The sequence below is a fragment of the Mesoplodon densirostris genome, chromosome 8 (genome assembly GCF_025265405.1).
Source record: "Mesoplodon densirostris isolate mMesDen1 chromosome 8, mMesDen1 primary haplotype, whole genome shotgun sequence".
Lineage (NCBI taxonomy): Eukaryota > Metazoa > Chordata > Mammalia > Artiodactyla > Ziphiidae > Mesoplodon > Mesoplodon densirostris.
Window position 1 is genome coordinate 71030924 of NC_082668.1, and position 6857 is coordinate 71037780.

General features: G+C 35.5%; 1 non-coding gene across 1 annotated transcript; it reads right to left on the bottom strand.

Annotated features, from left to right (window-relative positions):
• Positions 1-312: 312 nt before the first annotated feature.
• On the bottom strand, positions 313-460 carry LOC132495539 (small nucleolar RNA SNORA79). The gene has a single exon (XR_009533272.1). It is a non-coding gene; the product is annotated as a small nucleolar RNA SNORA79 (small nucleolar RNA).
• Positions 461-6857: the final 6397 nt, after the last annotated feature.

The window sequence follows — 6857 nt, forward strand, 5'->3', positions numbered from 1 at the left end:
TTTATAAGAAAAAAGATAATTTTTTATCTCCTATGCTTTATTCTAGATATTGGGTTAATTTAATTAAATTTTTTTATTTTTTGGAATTTTTGAATTCTATTTTATTTATTTTTTTATACAGCAGGTTCTTATTAGTTATCCATTTTATACATATTAGTGTATACATGTCAATCTCAATCTCCCAATTCATCCCACCACCACCACCCCCCTGCCACTTTCACCCCTTGGTGTCCATACATTTGTTCTCTACATTCTGTGTCTCTATTGAAAGAAGATAATTTTTAAAGTGGTTTTTTCTTTTTTTTTTTTTGCAATTGTTTGACCCCGCAAAAATCAGAAGGCACTAACGGACAGCCAACCCATCCCCATGGTGCCCTGAGTGAATACAAGTCAGCTTAGATATATGATGGACTAAAATCCCACAACTTAAGGCTCCAAGCATTGAGAGGAACAGCCATCAAATAAAGTGGTGTTTTAAAGAATTCCAATATTTTCTTCTTAAAAATAAATTGTTTAATACACATCTATCACTGAAAGTCAACACCAAATCAATTTTTTAAAACATCTTTATTGGAGTATAACTGCTTTACAATGTTGTGTTAGTTTCTGCTGTATAACAAAGTGAATCAGCTATACATATACATATATCCCCATATCCCCTCCCTCTTGCGTCTCCCCCCAACCCTCCCTATCCCACCCCAAATCAATTTTTAATCATAATCGGAACTACAGTATACTGAGAACGGTATCATACTGATGTAAGAGTGCACTGATCATAAACAGCACTGAGAGTAAATAAATTATTATTCTCCAGAGTTTGGAGTCATATTTGCCCTGACTCCAGTGACTACAATTCTACCCACCACTGTTGGGTTCTCTTGCTTATAAGATGTCAAAGCACCATGAGACTTTAATAAAACAGTGTGGTGCAGCCATAATAATAGATAAATAGATCACTGGAATAGAAAATAGAGTCCAAAAAGACATGTCTATGAAAGAATTTGGTACATCATGATGGTAAGGAAAAGATGAATTATTCAATAAACAGAGCACTTAGGGAGAAAAAATTATTGTGATCTCACTTCAAACAATATACCAAGATAATTTTGCGATGAGTTAAAAAACTAAGTGTAAAAAACAAAAACTAAAAAGCAATAGAAATAATGTGGAATGATTAGCATATGATTATACTTTCATTTCTATCTTGTACAATATTATTCAAGCATTAAAAATAAGATTTATCTATGTGTGCTAATATGAAAGGATATCTATTTAAGTAAAAAGTAATTTTCCTATAGTATAAATAGTGTTAATTCCTTTCATGTAATAAATGTGTGTGTATATAAACACATATACTCATGTACGTACACACACACAGGCACACAAGGAAAGAAGTGGGGAAGGATAACCCTCACTGCTAACAGGAGACTGGTAAGGAAAGAGTTTGTGGGTGATTGGAATATTATCTATTTTTCATCTATATTTTGCCTCTATTGTCTACTCTAATTTTTTTAAATTAAGCAGAAATTTCAATTATCTGGAAATAAGATAATCCCTCTGAATAAAAATATAATATTTGTTATTGTTCTATGCTGATGAAATGAGACAAGGACATCGTCAGTTCCTTCCAAAAGCCCTCCCTGTATCATTAGGTGAGCTATCATTTATTCATGAATCTGAGCAACAGCTTCCTAACTCATCTCCTGCCTGAGTCCAGCACCCATTATTCCCTCCCATCAGTCTTCATAGAGATGACATGTGGAGAGCAATGCTCCAGCCCCCAGCTGTGTCACCTTGGATGTCACTTCTGTGGATTCCCCTATCTAAATTGCTGTGCTGTTTTAAAACATTCTGTGTTTTTTCCTGATACCACATAGCACATTTCTTTATTTACTGTCTGCTTACTACTTTGTCCTGATCATGAGGACAGGCACCAGGTCTGTGTGGTTCTGTACAGAAACTTCATCATCTGTCACAGTACCTGGAATGAAGTAGATAAGTAAATAATAAGTAAGTATTGAATGAATTGCATGACTAAACAAATATGGATTAAATGAATGAATGAATAACTTATTTAAGACAGAAACCACCAGTTATAAAGTATATCCACCAAGGAGAAAATAGAAACCATAAATATCATTTACACATAACCAGAGAGGATTTAAACACAGGTACCCGGAGAAGAAATGGGCAGTGAATGAACACTATCTCCTGATTTTCTCAGAGTCTTTTTGAACAAGAAGCATGCCAGGAAGCACTAAGTGATAAAGGTCAGATTTGTTATTTACAGAGCTGCCTGCATTTTCCAGCTGTATTTCAGGTCGGGACTGGCAAGATAACAGGATACCCAGGAGAGTTCTTCTTTGATTCTGTAAATGAATGTTCTAAAAGAAACATACTGGTGAAAGACACAGCTCTCAGACCCTGGAAGGAGCATAATGCAGGACTGGCCTGAGGGAGGGAAAAAATCAATAGCTTTAACAGAGAATGAGACCAGATTCTTTATAGCTAATGTTGGCAAAAGGAGAAGCCTCAGGGGCACTGATATTGGCACTGTCTCCATCAATTTCCTCTGGCTCTGCTTGATAGCAGATACCAGCAGGGCTTAGGGATGCACTGGGGTTAGCCGAGCCAGGGATGGATAACTGGGGAAGCCCAGCTGGCTTACAGAGATGATTTCTCCCTACTCAGTTCCCTCCACTCAGCCACTGGAAGCCCATGGGGCATCCACTAGGCAAGAACCTGACCCTGGGAACATTAATTATATGCCTGAATTGAAATTAGGCGTTCAGTCAAGAGATTTTCCTTCATCAGTCATTGTATTCTAGCTGCATAATGGAAAAGAAATGAAAAGACTTTAACAATTAAAATCCTACTGTTGAGGCTAGATCGTCTCAAACCATGCAAAGAACTAGGCATAGTCCTTCTCAATCCAATTGGTTAATGATGGACAAAGGTTTTAAACATAAACTTTGTCCTTATCACAGGGGTCTGTGTTCTTTAAGGAAAAGAAAATGGTTTCCCATGACAGTATCCATTAATCAAAATCAATAACCATAAAAGCATTTTTTTTTGAGTTAAGGGAGAAGAAACCATCTGGAAGAGAAACTTGACTCCTCAGAAAGGAAACATCTTCAGCCCAGCTTCCAAACTAAACAATCCCTTTACTAGAAAAGTAAGGTTTTTTTTCTTTTTTTTAAACAATGATATCATCCAGCGTTAGCCTGTGATATAGTCTTTCTCTTTGGGTTTTTTTGGTTTGTTCACTTATTTATTTTTAAATACAGGCATCACTTTAGATTCCAGACTCTCCTTCCTGACTTTAATTATGGCATCTTTCTAAAATTACATTGTTGAGATGGGTGCTCTGACCCATCTCTTCTTGGTCCATCTTTTATAAATAACAAATTTTCATGACCATGCCACTCTCATCACTCTATCTTAATTACTTTGCCCCAATTTTGAGTTTCATGTGCAAACGACATTTACTCGTCATTTACTTATAGATTTTAGTATTTATTTAGTATATGCTACAGGCAATCTACAATTATAGAAAAGTAACTTAGAGCAAGTTTGACTATAGGTTTTCGTATTTTAATTTAAGCTGAGGATCAGTAAGACTACCTTGATGTGAGAGGAGAAATGCCCTATTTTTGCATTTTCTAGCACGTAATAGGGAACGTAAGACCTAATTATAAATCAGAAGTCTCTCATTTTACTATTTATAGAGCAAACATTATTACTATTCATGCAACTTCAGTGTAGTTCTGTACCAGCACCTCTATCGGGTTCTTCTGATTTTTCATGGTCACTTGGAGATGACTAAGTGAAACTTGGAGGAAGTCAACCTGGTCCCAGGTCCAGAATCAGACATCTGCTTCACCAAAGGGAAGAACTTTTGAGCTCTACCTGTGATCCCTACTGATGGCAAGAGAGTTTGAGCTCTACCTCTTTTAAAAGAAGGAATTGTGGGCTTCCCTGGTGGCGCAGTGGTTGAGAATCTGCCTGCCAATGCAGGGGACACGGGTTCAAGCCCTGGTCTAGGAAGATCCCACATGCCATGGAGCAACTAGGCCCATGAGCCACAACTACTGAGCCTGCGTGTCTGGAGCCTGTGCTCTGCAACAAGAGAGGCCGTGACAGTGAGAGGCCCGCGCACCGCGATGAAGAGTGGCCCCCACTTGCCACAACTAGAGAAAGCGCTCGCACAGAAACGAAGACCCAACACAGCAAAAATAAATAAATTAATTAATAAACTCCTACCCCCAACATCTTAAAATAATAATAATAATAAAAAAATAAAAGAAGGAATTGCAAAAATTATTCAACTAACTTCAGTCATTTCTCTCTCGTTCTCTCATAACTAAAAATGCATACTAGCATTTTTAAAATGCAGAGCATAACCTCCCATGGCCTAAGAGACAGGATAGTGCAGTCCTGAAGCTGCTTGGGAATCAAGCAGGTTTGAGTTCAAATACCGAGCTCACAACACATTAGCTGTATAATTTTGCAAAAATACATAAATGCATAAAACAAATACATATATGCATATATACATAGTAATTAAAGTCAATGGTTGCTATTAATCATTGATAATAGCAGTTATATTTGGATAGTAAGATTGAATGACTATATGAATTGAATGCATACATGTATTTCTCTTCTTTGAGCTTCAGTGTCCCCATCTGAAACCTAACTTAAAGGGTCGAAATAATGCATGTAGAGCGCTTGGCACCTAGTAGATGTTCAGTGATTATTATTTTTAATATATTTGGTTTTTATTATATTGAAAAGTACAATGAAAAATAAAAACTTAACAAATATTTTCTAATAACAAAAAGACAATAAACTCCTTTCCTTTTCTGATGAATGTATTTGACCAGAGACCATGTTGGCTAATCTGGACATTGAATAGAAGCATCAGTGCTTTTTTTTTTTCTAGGCAATTGTGGTTGAATAGTAATGAGCAGTTTAAATTATTTTTCCTAATAAAATAATCTTGTGACTTTCTATGCTATAAAATTTGGAGAAATTATCCTTCATTCACGTGCTAAAACTGGCAAGACTTGCATCTTAAGAAGAAATCTAGTCTAACCTGAAGTTTCTTCTTCTACCCATCTTGGTGAGGAGGTGGATGGTCAGAAACCTTCAGACTTTCATTTATTTATTCATAAATGCTGGCCTCATCCACTCACTAATATGTGAACTTTCATGAGAGGAAAAGTCCTCAAATTGCCTAATCTTCAAGTAGTATAAAATATTTGTTTGAGAGGGTTGATATCTAAAGGTAATTTTGTTACTGTTGTTACAAGAAGTGATTTTTCCTTTATTACACAATAACAATATATTTGTCAAAGGAAACATCAGAAATACAGATTTTAAAAGTCATTCAGGGACTTCCTTGGTGGTGCAGTGGTTAAGAATCCGCCTGCCAATGCAGGGAACATGGGTTCAATCCCTGGTCCGGGAAGAGCCCACATGCTGCAGAACAACTAAGCCCATGTGCCACAGCTACTGACGCTGCATGAGCCACAACTACTGAGCCCGCGTGCCACAGCTACTGAAGCCCGCATGCCTAGAGCCCGTGCTCTGCAACAAGAGAAACCATCGCAATGAGAAACCTGTGCACCGCAACAAAGAGTAGCCCCCATTTGTTGCAACTAGAGAAAGCTGGCACACAGCAATGAAGACCCAATGCAGCCAAAAATAAATAAACAAACAAACAAATAAATAAATATTTTGAAAAATTAAAAGAATTGTTAAAAAAAGTCGTTCAATCCTACTATTTAAAATATAACTGCTATTAACAATGCTTAATGCAACCACTGAATTTAATCACTGTGTATATGCATATATGTATTGGCTTTTAAAAAAATGATATGTAGCTTGGAAACTTTCATTTTCCTTAAAAAATAAGAATCATTAGGACTCCTTCAATCACAAATGCCATATGGCTTAAAAGAGGGAATTTATTGGAGCTTGCACTGAAGGCTGAGGATTGAGACATGAATTATTCTAGTATAATCATTTGGCACTTTAGACAACCCTGTGAGGTGTATGCTCTGAAGGCAAAAGCAGATGTCCATTATGTAATACAAGGTAAATATTTGTACATGTGGTTGAAAATAAATATCTTCACATCAACAAATATGCTTTTATAACATTAAAAGGGAAGATTTTCTATTTTTTAGATGTTTCATGGTTTATTTAATCAATTTCTTATTGTTCAACATGTGTAGTAAGTAATATAGTGATTAAAAACACAGACTCAAAAACTAGCTTATTTACATTGGGCAAGTTTTTTAACCTCAGTTCTCTCATCTGTAAAATGAGGATAATAATAGCACATACTTAATAGAGTTATTTTAAATTTGAAATGGATTAATTCATGTAAATTGTTCAGAGCAGTTCCTGGCATATAGTAAGTACTCAATGAAAAGTGGTGGTATTATTATTATAATTACTGCTAAAGTTTAATGTCAGAGTGAAGAATATATTCCCATACGTGAGGTAAGAAATTTAGCACTGTGTTTCTATCCTCTTTTCCTATTTGTTTATATAAGCTTAGATTTGGAATCTATAATAGCGTTTTAGATTTGGAATCCATATCAGTATTATTATGGTATTAATATTTACCTTACAATTCCGTCACATATTTTGATAATGTTTTGACATTTACATTTTGTTTTGTAACTAAACTTATAGCTGTGCTGTGTGTGTGTTTTTAAAATGCTTTAATGTTGACAACCAGCACCACTTCATAACATGATCTCCTATTTAGCTTCTCATTTTATTTTTTCTCTCATAGTATATATTTAAGAAATGTTTTTCAAGAAAGATGTATAAATGTTACATTT